Below are 17,209 nucleotides of genomic sequence, written 5' to 3'. Positions count from 1 at the left end.
ACACATAGGAAGGTGGGTGAAGAGGAAGGCTGTACCACACAAGGAAGATTAGTACAATGCCATCAAAGAGTAGAAAAAGATATAGAATTGTGTAAAAGTTAAGGACAGTAGTAGGTCATTGCACACACTACCCACATTATCAGCAATAACATTTATCTTCAAGTGGATACATAAATAGACGCTCAGATATGGGCAAGTGAAAGGGAATTTGCCCCCAGTAATTCATAGGTTTTACAGATGACGGTTTAACACGAGTATCTGTGTATGCTGTAAATACATCTACGTATAGAGCCAATAGAGGACAGTATTACATAAACTTCTTAAACATAATCAAACACCCTGAGGGAACAGGCCACTTGTCCTGGGTCCTCTGGCCACAATCTCAGGAAACACCAAGATCAATTGGCATGACAGTTCACAAAGACAAAGCTCTACACCTTACATGGTAAGGAGTGTGTGTGTGTGTGGGGGGGCTTAAAACACAAGATCAATTGGCGTGACAGTTCACAAGGACAATGCTCTACACCTTTCATGGGTGGGGAGTGACCAGGGACTTAAAAACCTGTGAGCAGTTGTCTAAGGTGCAACCATTAGTTTCTTCTTGTCTGAAGGAAAGGAGAGGGAAGCAAGTCAAAGACACAAGGAAAGAGACCATTAACACAGAGGATCAATGGACCATTCACTTCTTTCAATTCAGGACCCTGACGCCAACTCACAGCAAACCCTACAGGATAGTGTGGAATGGCTTGGTAGGGTTTTCAAGGCTGTACATCTTTGTGAAAGCACACTGCCCCACCTTCCCACTATGTAAAAGCACTATTTGAATAGGTAGGTTCAAATGATTGATCTCTAGGTAGCCAGTTAAATGCTTAACCACTGCATGTCCAGAGTCTTCTGGGGATTCCAATGGCACATATATTAGGCCACTTGAAGTTATCCTATAGTTCACTATGATCTGTTATTTTTTTTTTTAATTTATCTTTTCCATTTTGGATCACTTATATTGCTATGTCACACAAGCATTGAGAACTCTCCTTCACAGGGTCGCTATGGGTCACCTGCGACTCGACAGCACTTAACAATGACGACCACACGATATTGCTGTCTTCCAGCTCACTAATCCTTACTTCTGCAATGACTAATATGCTATTAATCTCTTCCAGTGCATTTCCCATGTCAGACACTGTAGTTTTCATTTTAGTTCAACTATTAAAACCTTTTCCATGTATTTAATGATTTTTGATACAATAAAGTCAGAGCTGTGGTGGCCTAGTGGTAAAAAGGTGCACTGCAATTCTGAAGGCACGAAGTTTGAGGCCACCTGCTGCTCTGAGGTAGAAAGATGGCCAATCTCCTCCCGGGTGATTAACTGATTCTGACAACCTGCCAGAGGGTCAGCTATGGGTCGGTTCTGACTTGATGGTACACAACAACAACGTAAAAATACACCTCTTCTATTTTAACATTCTTCTTGACTATTTCTAACATTTGTGACAGTTCTGACTGGTGTTGATGGATTTTTCTCATTAAGGGTTGCATTTTTTTTTGTTTTTGCATGCCTGCTAATTTTTTATTGGATATTAGAAATTATGAATTCTACTTACTTAGATGTTAGGGGTTTTTATATTCCTATAAGTATTTTTTTTTTAAAATTAGGAGCTCTGGTACCATAGTCTGTATGGTGTTACACTGCTAATCAAAAGGCCATTGGTGGTTCAAATCTGCTAGAGGTTTCTCAGGAGAAAGATTAAGATTCTTCTCATTAAAATTTACTGCCTTGGGAAATCTGATGGAAGGTTGCTATGAGCTGGAATTCACTTGATGTCAGGGAGGCATCAAGTGTGTACATTTGTGTTAAGTTAACTGGTAATAATTTGATCCCTGTGGATCTTGCTTTTTAAGACTGGTTAGGTTATACTACCATAGTGCTCGGTCTGGAATCAGTTATTTCTTACTACTGAAGGAAGACCCATATGTGCACTCCATTTACAAACTATGAATGATGAGAGTTTCAGTCTGGTTGCTGGACACAGGCACTATTCCTGGCCCTGTGTGAGTCACTATGCACTGCTGCCTCTAAGTTTTCTGGATGGTTCTTTTATTCTTTTCTTATTCTCAGGCTGTTCTCTCATATGCACACACTGACGATTATTTAAAGAGATCCTAGTCAACCCCCAGAAGTCTTTGTGTAGCTCTCTTCCCTCTGTTACTCTTGTCTGCAAACTCGAGCCACTTTGGTCTCCAAAGTCCGCCAGGTTTCGCCTTTCCAGGTACCACAATCTGTCTCTCAGAGATTACTGTTCTTCACTGCCTGATATTTAGTGCCTTGGAAATGCTTCTTTCATACATTTTGTCTGTTTTCTGATTGTGTCAGGAAGGAGCACATGTCTCATTCTTGTTACTTATCTTGGCTGCAGTAGCATCTTACCAGTCATTTTTAAAATGTAGAGTTCTCTTTTAAGCCCAGAACAAACATCACTTCTCTTCGATGATGTTTTCCTGCAACATCGTCCCCACCTCTCACTTCCTTCTAAAGAGGTTTCTGACTTCTATGCTTTAAGAAACTTTGTTTATGTGCTTATAAGCTTATTATCTTGTATTTTATTTAATAAGTTATGTATCTGTCCTCCTTGATCAGCCATTAGCTTCTTGATGACAGGAGCTCAGCTTTTGCCTCCCTAAACCCAAGACAGTGTCTGATATATGATTAAGCCTACAGAAATAATACTTTTCAAAGGAATGAGCAAATCTGATGCAGTCTTTTAATTTTACATTTAAACTAGGGAACAACAACAAAAAAACCTGTTGATTTGCTCAGGGACTTACAGCTAGCGGGTGGCACTTAGGACCAGAAGTCATATCGTCTGTTTGCTGTCAAATACTCATTTCTACTGTGCTTGTTAATTCAATGCATATGCTATACAGGGAAGGCCAAGAATTGCCATGCATCAAAGAAGTCTCAGATGTGGAAAACCAGAAGTTACTAATTCTGAACGGCATAATTTAGCTAGGCTGAGCTAGGGTTTGGAAATTCCTCTTGGTTAACAAGCAGTAGAATATGCTTTAACAAATTGTTCCCCGATCCCCTCCCCCGCCCCCGCCCCCCGACAAGGAGTTCTCTGAGTCATCTGGAATGGTACAGGCTTCTTTCCTTTTCCATTTTACACCTAAATTTATCTTCTTCTACCCTCAGCCAGACGCTTTTAATTTTTAATGCGATCACTAGCTCTCTTTCTCCTCAAGACCAGGTATAACTCTTCATTTAATTTAGTAATGATTCTGTTACCAAGGATGTTTGAATGAATCAGATTGGGTCTTACCCCCTCCCTCACCGTGAAAAATTATTTTAATTTGCTGATTATTAGTTGTTTTTATTTTTAATAACATGTTAAAAAGTAATCTCAAAATGGAAATAACTTTTCTGGTCACACATTCAATACATTATGATTATAAAAATATTGCCATGCTAGCCTTTAAAAGACAAACTTAAAAAGAAGACCAAAAAGAAGAAATATGAAAGGCATAAAATGCTTTTTCTAAAAACCATAAATGTCATGTTGGTTATTTCTTTTGGACTGAAATGTGAAGAAAATAAGGCTTGGACCAATTCCTGTACGTGTCAAAGAGAAGCTAACGGGAAGTAATTGCTGTTACCCTTTTAAGAAAGGCCAAAGGATGAGTCTGAATTTAGCAAAACAAACCTTTCCTTCTTATAGAGAGAAACCTGGGCCTTGTCAGAAACATGTGCTGTGTGGAAATAATTGAGCAAATAAAACTGAAGCATTTGTTTTCTGAGGCTGTTTTTCAAACTTTTAAGCTCTAAAAAAACCCAACAACACCAACAATCTGCCTCTTATTTCTGCAAATTCGGGAAAAAAGAAGGTTCCAATTAAAAGGAAGTGATACAGTATAAAGGTCCCCTTTCTCCAGGATCTTGGCAGCTCTTTTGTTCTTCATGTCTACCAGCAGGTCCTGAGAGTGGATGTCCAATTCCAATGTCTACAGAAGTGAGACACCTAGCCTAGAATATTATTTTATGAATAAAGTAGCAGGTGTCCTCTTTTTCTTAGCTGAACTTAAAATTCCCTGTTTGTGCTTATTTCCAAAGGAAAAGGCTTACTTGTTCATGAGTGAAAGAAGAGCCATTCTCTTCACATGACACTTGTAAATGCTCAAATTTCCAAGTGAGCCATGCCACTTCTTCATCGAGCTTCTGTATGTGCTGTTTCCTTGTCTGGGGAAAAATCTTGTCCATTCTCCTCCACCTGACAGCTTCTAGAACTCTCAAGGTGAAAGGAGCCAGTTCACTATCGTGCTTCACACAGCCCATAGCAGGCAGTACTGGGTATGTGATGTCTTCCAAATAAGATGAAATGAAGTCTAAGAGAAAGGGAGCGCTGGTGGCCTAGTGGCACAAAGCTGTGCTGCAATCTTGAAGGCATATGGTTCAAGGCTACCAGATGCTCTATGGGAGAAGGATGGACAATCTCCTCTGGTGTGATTAACTGCCTCTGAAAACACACTGGGGGGTCAGCTATGGGTTGGTCCTGACTCTCTGGTACACAATAACAACAAGAGAAAAATGTGGAATGAAATTACAAATCAGAGAGAAAAAATCAGAGTTACTGGTCTGATAAAGACTGGCAGAATTCCTGAGACTATGGCCCTGAGTCACCCTTCAAGCCTGGAAGTGACCTGACTTACCCCTCTGCTTCAACTTTTAGCCAAATAATAGACAGGTCTATATGGTATACGGGAGCTCTTGAAGGTGTGGTCCACAGGGGACTGCACTGCCAACCCAGATGTGGTATCTCTCTAGTAGTTTGAATCCACCAGTGGCTCCATGGAAGAAAGGTGGGCACTCTGCCTCTGTAAACCTGGCAGATCTGCTATGAGTTGCTTCTGACTCAATAGCAATGAGTGATACAGTATACGCATAGTTGTATAAGGGAAGCATATACCTAGATCAAGCAATCATAGATTATCAAAAGCGCAGCATTTGGCAAGGGATAACACTTAGAAGGCAGGAGGGCTAGGCAAGAAGGACACGTGGAAATGGAAAACACAGGGAGGGAGTAAGAAGAGTGCGGAAGAGGGTAATCGATGTTTTGGACAGCACTGTGTGTGAATTGTTGAACGGAAAGTCAATTTTCTTTGTGAACTTTCATTCAAATTTCAATAACAAGTTTTGTGTGTTTTTTTTTTTTAAATAAAAGGTATTTTCAGAAAAAGGATCAAATGGTTCATCTTTGACCCCCCTCCTATCACTTGGGCCTGACTCACAGTGGGTAATCAGTGAATGCTCTGACTGATGGCATCAAAAGACAAATGGCATTGCTTGTTTCAGATAAAATACTTGCTTATGTAATATTATAAATACATAAAATCCCAACCTCTATAGAGTTAATAAGATTTGAATTAAATACATGAAGAAAGCTTTTTTTAAAAAAAAATCCTATTAAGTTAAAGAGTTGTACTTGATATTCAATTTTTTAAAAAAGTTCAAGGATCGCATAAACCAGAAATTACTCATCATCTGGTGAATTCTTAAGTACCTCACAGGAAGTCCTTCTTTTAAACAGCTATTTTATGGTTTAGTGCTATGGGCCTATAAAAAACGTAATAAACTTTAAACATATAATATCTACCTGTAGAGATGCTGAGAGGATGCTCAGATTTCCTGCAGTACTTTTGGATTTACTCTTCCAACAGAAAAGGATGTGAGAAAAATAATCATCTTTGATCTACACCAGAATCCCCAGAAAATCTACCTCCTGAGAGCAGGGAAAGCTGAAAGCAATGCTATGTCCCTACATATCCTCTAAGGGTGCTTTGTCTGAGGAGAAGCCACTTCTCGATGCAGATGGGCACACAGCACAGTGAGAGAATGGACAGTCAGACGACTGCTCTCAGGCTAGGAGAATATCAGCTGGCCCTCAAAGCTGTTTGATTTCAGTCCTGGCTTAGACATACCAGAAACTTTTACGATTTCTCTTTGTTCACTTGGGTACAGCAGATGAGGATGAGTGCATATAAATGGGTTAAGTTCATTACCTACAACCCTATTAAATGGGTTAAGTTCATTATGTACAAAGCTATTTGCAGGAGGGAGTTTTCCCACCCAGAAATGGGCAGGTGGGTCCTCACTGCAGTCTTCTTAGAGTTAATTGCCAGCAACTCCTGAAGCTGATAGATGGCTTCTTTTGGGGCCGGAGACGTGGTCAGCAGAATCGTGCAATTTATCTGTCAATCCTCATCGGAGTTTTAATCTCCACCTTGCCTTCGTCTCTTCTCTAGCAGACTCTGCTCTTTCCTCCCTCCCATTCTCTTTACTGGACAGGAAAGGATGTTTAATATGTACTTTACTTGGTAACAAGAACCTTTTTTTTTTCTTAAAAAGGACATTTAGTGGCTTGATTTAAAAAAAGCTACTTTTTTAATTTTATTTTTTTGTGTGTGTGCGTGTACCGTCAAATCAGATCTGACTACAGGAGGAGATTGCCCCTCCTTCCCAGGCAGAGCATCTGGTGGATTCGAACCGTGCACCTCTGGGATTGTAGTTGCAAAAAAAAAACGCTACTTTTATGAAAAAAGGTTTCAGCAAAGTAAACGTATCAAAATATGTGTTCATCCTAATAAATTTTTTGGATCAAGTTTCATGAAGCGAATGACCCTCAAATTTTATTGTGCATAGGGACCACCTGGATAGCTTATTAGAGGTGCAGAACGGTAGATACTACAATTTAGAAGAATGAGGAGGAGCCTAGGAGTTTGCCTTTCCATCAAGTGCCCCTTAGTAACGTCACTGTAGACACAGCCCATGCTTTACGGTGGAACACTGCCATTGCTTTTCCATAGCAACATCCTCGGTCACTTTATAGAAATAGCAGAATTAACCACACTTATTTGGATGGGCTTTGATATGGTTTCTATGTGTTCTTAATGAAAAACAATGCTGTACCTTTTATTTTCTGGAAAGTAATTAGCCTCAAACACTTCAACCCCAAGCCCTTCCATCCAGTTCTGTCTCATTCCCTTCCAGAAAATGCTCCTTTTTTCTGGTTTTATTGGAGTAATCCATATTCTGATAAGACCTAACATCTCTGGCAAATGTGGCTGTCCCGGGGATAGGCATCTCACCCATGGTAAGTCCACATCCCACTCCAGCCACAGTTATGCATCAGTCAGAACACTTCCCTGGGACTTCTGGACAATGGCCCAGACAGCATGATCCTTTATTTCTCACTGGTGGCGGAGCTGAAAAATGAGATCCTGGAAATTGCTGGCAGACGTTCCTAGCCATGTGGAAGAAGCCGCTGTAGGCGAGTGAAGCTGGCACCCAAGAGCAGTACAGACCGAGAGGGTGACAACAGTTGAGTCATTGATCACAGTGTTTCTCTTCCAAAAAAATCCCAGCTTCACATGTTTGTTTTTTAAACACAAACAACAACATGATTAGGCATATAATTCTTGGGCCATCACCTTTCTTTATCAAAAGACCAAAGATGTTGCTCCACTGACATTAATCCTGACATTAATACTATAAAAAAAGGAGGCACTCTCAGCTTTGTACCTTTATAAGGGAGTCTTCTTTAGTGCATATACAAGTGCACACTTATACACACACTTGTTTTTGTTGTTGCTAATCCCTGAAAATAAGAAAAGGTCACTATAGTAACAAAATGGACACTAGATTTTCAGACAGTATGTCTTCATGCACAGGAAAAGATTTTTCTAATATGTTTTAAATTTCCAGGATAGGAAGATAGTTTTCAAATTAACATAGTTTTGAAGCTATGGAGCCTTCTCTGTAAGAGAGATCATGGCTAAGAAATGCAAACTGTTGTCTATTAATTATAAAAATCCACCAACTATGTCACATCCAATTTCAGAGAGATTAAAATGTGAAAAAACTGCACTTCTTAAAATTGATGAAATACAGCACTGCTTTTTCTTAGCTTATCCTCTTTCCTTCCTCATATACCTATTGTTGGAATGTAAAATTTATGATATCTGGCTTCTTCATCCTTATTTTTCCTTGTTCTCTTCTTTTCCTTGAGAGATCTTCTCAAATTTTTCTTTCACATCAATGATTCTAACTTCTGTAGTACCCTACCACCCAATTATTACATTTTAATGTACATTAATTTCTTTAGAAACATTTCTCACACCATTCAAATCATTGAATAAATCTGTTTTACAGACAGCCTACCTAGGTTAAGCACTTGGCTGAAATGGTCGAGTCCACTCAGATGTCCCTTGGAAGGAAGGCCTGGTGATGTACTTCCCCAAACCAGCCACTGAAATGCCCAAGGAGCACAGCTCTCCTCTGACTGTCACCAGGAGGTCACCAGGTGTCAGAGTCACTCAATGGCAACTGGATGGTTCTCTTACCTCACATCCTGTTCATCTCAGTTTCTCATTTCATCTTTGATCAGTGTATGTAGAATCTATACTTTCTTGAATGCTTTTTAAAGTATAATCAGAGAGTTTTATAGTATAAATTGTCAGCTAGAAATCCCTTTCAGCAATATGCTTTTCTTTTTAAGTTGTATAGTCTACATCTCTCACACTGGTAATGACTTTCTTCATCACAGGCTTTGATTCAGTCCTGTTGTTATCACAAAAGGTGATACAGATTCTTCCAGATTCCTTCCTTTTTTTTTAAAAAGAAGAACTTTATTGTTTGCCCATGAGGGGCTGCAGTGCCAATCTGAGGCATATGGTTCAAATCTACCAGCTGCTCTGTAGGAAAGATAGCAATCTCCTGTATGATTTACTGCCTCTGAAAACCTGTTGGGAAGTCAGATCTGAGTCAGTTCTGACTTGACAGTACATAACAACAACAGGTGAAAGTAAATGTACATACCATATTAGTTTTCCAACCAATAATTCATTCAGAAATTGTTTTATAACAATTGTTGCAAATTCTGTGTCAGTACTTGCTGTTCCTTCCCTGGTTCCCCTGTTTCTGTTAATCAGGTTTCCCTGTCCCCTACTGTCTTCTCATCTTTGGATTTGGGCAGTGTTGCCCTTCTGACCTCCTACATTTGGTTGTTCTAAGGAACAAATTCTTTTTTTTTTTTTTATAAAGACAGTGAATAAATCTGTATTGAGCCGTTTGGTTTACAACACAGGGTAAAAAAAAATATGTTTTCTTTAACCAATATTTTAGAGTCATAGTAAAATATTTTAGACTTACAGGGATACATTTCTCAAAAATGAAGAGCAAGTAAACAGATTTCAACTTGACTCCTTGAAATCTGTCTTAAACACAACAGTAACCAACTAATGTTATTTCAATGCCTTTTTTATCTTTCTTCAGATCAATCAATATCCACTAATTCCACTTAAAAAATTAGTTTTGCATTTGGTGGAATTCTGTTGAAGATGTCAAGGTAAATTTGGTATAAAACAAAACAACGTGCCCTTACTTGGCATCAGGTTGTCCTTTTTTTCCATAAGCCCATTCTGGTTCAATCTCTAGGCGAGCCTTTTCTCCCTTACTCACAGTCAAGAGGGCTTCATCCCATCCTCTGATAACTTTACCAACTCCAACCTTAAAACTTAAAGGCTTGGCATTTTTCTTCTTCTTTGAACTTGTTTGAATATTAGTATCAAAAACAGTACCATCTTGTAGTGTTCCTGTATACCAACAATGAACAACATCTCCTTTTTTAGGAAAGTTGGTTTTATCTCCCTTTTTAAGAACAGATTTTGTATATTTTGGTGGGCCCTCTTCCAGGGTTTCTTCAGACTTGGTTTCTTTGGGGTTGTCGTCATTAACTTTCACATTTTTCACCTGTTCCTATACCTTATTTATACTTTCAGTACCTTTGCAACGCTTAGTTTCAAATAGATGGTTATAGGCTGTAACTAAATGGTCCTTGTTAGCTGTCTTGGCCACATTTTTAATGTTTCCGAATAGCTTATGTTCTGCAAGAAACGAATCTGAACCGTAATCCTGGAGAAACTTGATAATGTCCTTCTTGGGCAGCTGCTCACTGCGAAGCTGCTCCACGGTCCAGGCCCGCTGTGGGACATTCGCCGCCATCTTCCCCCGCCGCCTCTAGGAACAAATTCTTGATGGGAACACTTTTTATTTTGTAGACTCGTCTATTACTTGCCTGAAAGGTGGTCTTCAAGTGCATTTTCAGTTTCAAGGCAATAGTCTTGGGGGTTCAGTAAATCTAGTCTTTTGTTTTTATTTTGAATATTATCCTACGTCTTTTGCCCTTTTTAACTGGGACGTTCTATGGTGGTCTTGGTGAGAGTGGTTGGTTGTGGAGCTGAGCACAATCTAACTCTGGTCTGGGTTAGGGGAGGCTGTGGTTCACAGGAGCCTTTCGTTCTCTCTGTTAGTTGTGTCGAGTCTTCATTTTTCACTGCATTTTCCTTTGCTCCAGGCAGGAAAAGACTAACAGCTGTTTTTTCTACAGTTGTGCACAGGCTTTTAAGACAGCAGATGCTACTTCTCAGACTAGTATACAGAACATTATCTTTATTTCTGTGTTTTGCCAATGGATCTAGATGCCCCCTGAGATTATGGTCATTAGCTTTTAAGTCCAGTGGTTCAGCGCCAATGTCTAGTTTCTATAATTGTGCCACTTAATGTGCTCCAATACATAAAGAGTGCACACACGTATATATTTGTTGTTATGTGCTGTCAAGTCGCCTGCAACTCATAGTAACCCTGTGTACAACAACTCTGTAACCCTGCTCTATCTTGAGCCAACATAATTGTCTCTGACACACCTATTCCTATTATCCCAGTCATCGAGTCAATCCATCTCATCGAGCGTCTTTCCCTCCTGTGCTGTCCCTCCACCCTCCCAAGCATGATGTCCCTCTCCAAGGACTGGTCCCTCCTTGCAACATGTCCAAAGTATGTCAGATGAAGCTTCAGAGTCCTTGCCTCCAAAGAGCAGCCCGGTTTAATCCTTTCCAGGATGAATCTGTTTGTTCTTTTAGCAGTCCATATATTCAATTCTGTGTGTGTGTGTGTGTGTGTGTGTACATATGTGTGTGTGTATTCAATACTCTTCTCTCTCTCTAGATATGTGTGTGTGGTTGTGTATATACACATATACACATTGATAAACATGAAACACTTCCAAATATGTATGTAGAAATATCCAGCATCAAGCCTATTTATGTATTATGTAGACTCGTCTATTCCTATACTCCCATGTGTTTCATTTACAATCGGTTTTTCAGCTTTTAAGCTAGAGAGTGAGCTCATATGTAGAGCTTCTAGTTGTGGTTTTAAAGACTTTTACTTATTACAAAACTGCTAATCTTAGCAAGGATCCCCATATCCTGTTTACTTGTCAACTTACTGACAAAGAGAATTTAACATTAGTTTTGATTCTTTACTTGTTAAAGAAAAATCAATTTAAAGTTGCAACTCCCATCATAGAATATCCTCCTGGCTCCTCTAGCCCATGGCTCCTTTAAGGTGTTCATTTAATGTCTTAAAATAAATCTTGTCCCCAGATGCATTTGGCTGCCTAGAGCTTCAATCCTGGAATCAGGAAAAGAAAGGAGGTACTCATAAAGGCTTCTGTCTTTCACTCACACAGCAGGAGGACTGATTTTTTTCTCTTAGGCAGCGGAAGCGCTAGAAACATCCTATTGTCTTTTTCTCCAATGAGTCCCATCAGTCAGCCTTAGTATTCAACAATTATTTATTGGGAGACTGCCATGTATTGCTAGTGATTCTTCTTATTCATTACCAAACACTTACAGGCATATTAAGCAACTGAAAAGACCTTGGTGTGGGTCAGACACACTTAATATTTAAATTGGGATCCTTGCTCTCTAAGAATTTAAAAGGGTCACCAACAACAGATTTGCCCAATGCAACCTATCTTTTGATTTCTTGATTGCTGAGCCAAATCTGTTAGGATAGATGAGTGAGCACATACAGGGCTGCATATATTTGCTGGAACACTTCAATTTATACCACAACTGAGTAACAGTGAAACATTGTCTGATACAGTGCCAGAAGGTGAGCCCTAAGCTTGGACAGCACTCAAAATATGAGAATAGCTGCCTCCTTGGAGAAGAGCCTATTGTAAAGACAGAGATGGAGTAGTTTTCTGATGGGATACACAGGAATCAGATTGACAACTGTTAAAAGAGAGAAAAAAAAAGAGACAGTGGAAAAGCTCAATATCAGAAGTTAGAACAAAGCCAGGGGTTGACTGTGGAATAGATCATCTATTGCTCATCAGTAAATTCTAATTGAAGCTGAAGAAAATTAAGCCCAACAAGAGCTAAAACATAACTTAGCATTCTTCCACTTGAAGTAAGAAACCATCTCAAGAGTAGATTTGATTCATTTAACACTAATTACTGAAGACTGAATGAGTTGTGGGAATGAAAGAGAAGATTTGAAAGAGTAGCTCAAGAAGACAAAACAAAGTTATCACAAAATGTGCAAAGACCTGGAGATAGAAAATGAAAAAGGAAAAACATGCTTGGCATTTCTCAAGCTGAAAGAAATGAAGAAAAAACTGAAGCCTCAAGTTGTAATATTAAAGGATTTTATGGGCGAAGAGGAGTGGCATCTACTTCCTAAACAAGATGCTTCTGGAAATTCTATAAACTTTGATTAATGATGATACTTATAGAAAGGGTTCCAGCCTTTTGTTCACAGGGTCACTATGAGTCATGCTCGACTTGATGGCAAACAATAGCAACAACACGTGGACAAAATAGTAAATGATACATTAAGTATTATAAGAAAATAAAACACACAGAGTAATTGTATCAGAAAGAAATGGTTGAGGCTGAACCATTTCAGGAAATAGCATATGATCAAGAACCAAAGGTACTAAATGAGAAAATCAAAGCTGCATAGAATGTCTTGGGGGAAAAGAAAGAGGTTCCAGAAATTGATGGAATATCATCTGAAGGATTGATAGATTATTATTAACTAAACCTCATAGTTTCTTTTAGACTCACTCTTTTTGTAGTACAGGTCTATCAGTTTGGGCAAATGCATACGGACAATGATTTAATTATCCATACTTCTATTAGGGACCTCTGGTGGCCTAATGGTAAGAAACTGTGCTGCAATCCCAAAGGCGTAAGGCACATGGTTCAAAGCCACCAAATGCTCTGCTGCAGAAGGATCGGCAGTTTCCTCCCACACAATTAACTCCTTTTGAAAACTAGTCTAACAGTCAGCTATGGGCCAGTTTTGATTTGATAGTACACAACAACATACCTATATTATTTCCAAATATATTTTATGTATATATTTTTAGTTGGAATGTAAATTACTCTGATTACTTGCCAAGTACTCAGGGAAAGTCGTTTGGAAATACAGACCAAGGGTCACGAACCATGTATGTGGAGTAGTGGGCAGAGCTGTGGAACACTGTGGGAAGAGCAGGAGGCAGCATGCAGCAGTGCCCCTGGACAGGAAGTGCGGGAGAAGAGGCCTATGGGAGGTGGACTCTCCAGGATCGCCTCATCTCCCCTGCTCCCTCATGTGGATTTCCAGGCCGCAGCAATGCTATGCTGCTGCCAATAGGGACCTGCATGCACATTGTTCTGAGTCTACCCACAGCTTCAAGTGTGAGCTAAAAAGAACACATATGAACCACAGCAGAGAATCAAAGAAAATGTTCACTTCAATGCAGTAACAGATCTCCTTTAACTAAGCAGATATTAAAGGCACTGCTTACTAAAACAATCAAAATAACAACAACAAAACACAAGGAGCTGATGGCATTAGGTTTGGGCTTTCATCCACAGAGAGAGAATAGGAAATTAAGAAATTTTTATTCATGAGATAGAGGTAATGCACAGAGGTCTTCAGAATACAGACAGGAAAATGCCTGAACAGTTCTTAGGGCAGTTGGGTCCTTTGACAGCTTATCACTGCAGAGATTCTATGACTCGAAAGTTATGGCAGCTAATGTAAGACTAAATGTTTACTACAAGCAAAGATGGACCTTGGTAGGCAGTTATTGATGAGGGTCAAATCAGTAATCTTTGTAACTTCTGCAAACCAAACGGACCTGGCAAACCACTGGACTATGACCACAAGGGAAAAAAACCAAACACTTCCCCTCAGGTTCATGCGGCACAAAGTCAACCATATTTAAATAATAATATTCTAAGAGGTTTCATTTGGGATTATTTTAAGATATTTAAATGTCAGGACTTTTTGCTTAGAATCAGCATTTGTTTAGAAAGCTCTTTTGTTCTTTCCTCATTTTATAAATAGGGAAAGAAAAGAATCATGCATTCAGAATAATTTTAATATTCTTTAAGTCTAGCTGCCATTTATTTTATTGATAGGTTTTTAGGTAAGAAATACACATATCTGTTGCAAAAAGTTTACAAAATAAACCTTCCTCCAACCTCTCCTTTCTAGTATCCATCTCCCTTATTCACAGACAAATTCCTGTTTCTTGTATATGTATGTATGCACCCATTTCTTACATATGCATATTGTATATATATGCATATATTGTAGGTATACATGCATATATTGTATGTGTATATATGTATCTCCTTAAACCACTCTTACACAAATGATGGTGTGTTATATATACCATCTGCACCTTGATTCCCCTTCCCCCCACTTCACAATGTGTTTTGGATATGCTTTTTTTATTTTTTAACTTTTGTATAACTTTTATTGTTTCTCCAAGTTCATAGGGTTTCCGGAGACAAGCTATTTTGGAAATGGATGCCACTCCTGCTTCCAAGCTTGTTTTAATTGGGGAGCTCCACCAAACACTGTCCACCATGGGTAATCATTATCACATTTGACACATCAGTGTTACAGTGTTCAGCATCACAGCAACCATGAGTTACATCTGTACAGCAAATGGATAGAATGGTGCTATGTCACTTAGAAGAATGTTTCACCAAAACCAAAACCAGGCCTGAGTGCTGGAAATTAAAATCACCCACCTTTGGCTTGGTAGCATCACTTTCTGTCCACTAGGCCAACTGAGCTCTCTCTACATTGTTACCTATCCCCATTACCTTCTGTTACTTGTCAATCTATCTCATCTGGGACTTTTCCTTTTTTGAGGCGCCCCTCCACCTTTCCACTCATGATATCCTTCTCCAAGGACTGGTCTCTTCTGGCAATATACCCAAAGTATGTGAGACACAGTTTCAAAATCCTTGTCTCCAAGGACCTAGCTTATAAAATGTTATTTCTCAAATAATGAGATTTATTTATTGTTGTTGTTGGGTTGGATATGCTTTTATATCAGTATAGCTAAAACCTCTTTATTTTATTTGCATAATTGAAAATGAACAAGATATAGTAAAGGTCCTAAGAGGTCCTGCAATAAGGAACCCAGTTTAGCTTTCCAAGCATACTTGACTTTGGACCCTGCTCCCCTTCGAGTGGAATTTCTGATCTGTGTAATACAGCTGGGGATTCATCAGATCTGTATCAGGTGTTCACAGATGGCATCTATGCTGACTATTTAAGAAAGCTTTAAATGTGTGAGTCGGCACCTGAGAAAGCAGAAGTAATGGGTGCAGGCTGAGTTAAGACTTAAAGAGGTGGGGAAACAGTTAATATGTACACAAGGTGGTTTTAGTTTCAAGATTTGTATGGAAGGAAATACCAGAAAAGGGTTAGCTTTGAATCATGATTAAAGACTGTGCTGAGCAGAAACTGATAAAGTAGAAAGAATATGCCATGTCTTCTAAAATTATGAAGCATTTAAAACATACCAAAAAGTAGAGAGGCTAAAGCAGCCAGCCACCCATATTTAGCATACACTACAACAGTGTCACATTAGGCAATAAACTGCTTTGAGAAGACTAGGATCTGAGCTTGTGGTAGACATGTAACAGTAGATTTTTTAATTTGTTTTTGCTTGTTTAATAGGGATGCTGATAATCTTCTCCTCTCTCATTCTACTCTTTCTGCAAACATAAATTAATTGTCTAGTACACTCTTTGACCTCAAAGAGGGCACTTTGTTGAGGAGGAGTCATTGTTATGTGCTTATGTGCTATGTGTTATGAGTTGGAACCAACTCATTGCTGACCCTCCAGCATTGAGATGCTGTCAATCTTGATTACCCATCTTTCTCCCGTGGATCTGAACTGCATGTCTTTGGGTTGGCAGCACAGCTCCTTACCATTAGGCCACCAGAGATCCCAGAGGAGAAGAGGATAGATAAACAAATAAATAAGGATAATGATGGATATAACTAGCTGCCTGAAAGATCTGTTCTGCACAGAGACTGAAAATGTATGGAGAAAGGACACATCTCTGATGTACTCCTGTCTTGATTTTGAATCTTGCAGTGTTTCCTTGCTGTGTTCATATGACAGCTTCTTGGTCTAAGGATAGGTTTTCACATGAGTTCAATCAAGTGTTCTGGGAATCTCACTCTCAATGTTAGCCAAAATTTGTTGTGATCCACATAGTCAGATCAGAACTATATGAGGAACAGATGAATCAGGAGGCTGGACTCTATGAAGAATGTGGCATCAGGATTGGAGGAAGACTCATCAACAACCAACAGCATGCAGATGACCCAACCTTGCTAACTGAAATGGAGAAGAAATTGAAGTGTTTACTGCAGAAGGTCAAGGATTCCATCCAGACACCAAGAAAACAAAGATTCTCACCACTGGGCCAATTGGCAGTATCATGAGAGGTGAAAAAAAATTGAGGTTCTTAAAAATTTTGTCTTGCTCGGGTCCACAATCACAATTCTTGGTACCAGCAATCAGGAAATCAAAAGGTGAGTTGGTTTGGGAAAGTCAGCTGTCAGAGACTTCTCCAGAGTGCTGAAGAGCAACAATGTCAATCTAAAGACTAAGGTGAGTTTGATCCAAACCATGGTCTTCTCAGTTACTTGCCATGAATCTGAAATCTGGACAATGATTAAGGGTGACAAGAGAGGAATTAATGCTCTGAGTTGTGGTGCTGGAGAAGAGTATTGAAAATACCAAGGCTTTCAAGAAAACAAACAGGTCTGTCCTAGAGAGGGTGAAACCAAGTTGCTCCTTGGAGACAAAGATTCTAAAACTCCATTTCATATATTTTGGGCATATTGTCAGGATGGATTGACACAGTGACTGTTGCAATGAGGGCAGGTGTGTTGGAGCCAGTTAGACTGGCTCAAGACAGGGCAGGGTTCAGAGCCACTGTTAACAGTGTGTCGCTATGGGTTGTAGTTAACTTGATGACACAAAACAACAACAAT

The 17,209-nt window shown here is 39.3% G+C and overlaps 1 protein-coding gene and 1 pseudogene across 1 annotated transcript in view; both read right to left on the bottom strand.

Moving 5' to 3' along the window:
* The window catches only part of MYO1D (myosin ID), a 449,506-nt gene that overhangs the window by 92,359 nt on the left and 339,938 nt on the right, over positions 1-17,209 (bottom strand). The window lies entirely within an intron of this gene.
* On the bottom strand, positions 9,327-10,054 carry LOC102874458 (annotated as a pseudogene).

This window comes from Elephantulus edwardii, unplaced genomic scaffold (assembly GCF_000299155.1).
Source record: "Elephantulus edwardii isolate Elephantulus edwardi_28Jun2011 unplaced genomic scaffold, EleEdw1.0 scaffold00094, whole genome shotgun sequence".
Taxonomy (NCBI): domain Eukaryota; kingdom Metazoa; phylum Chordata; class Mammalia; order Macroscelidea; family Macroscelididae; genus Elephantulus; species Elephantulus edwardii.
The sequence above is the reverse complement of the archived record's forward strand: the minus strand, read 5'-3'. Positions and strand labels throughout refer to the sequence as shown.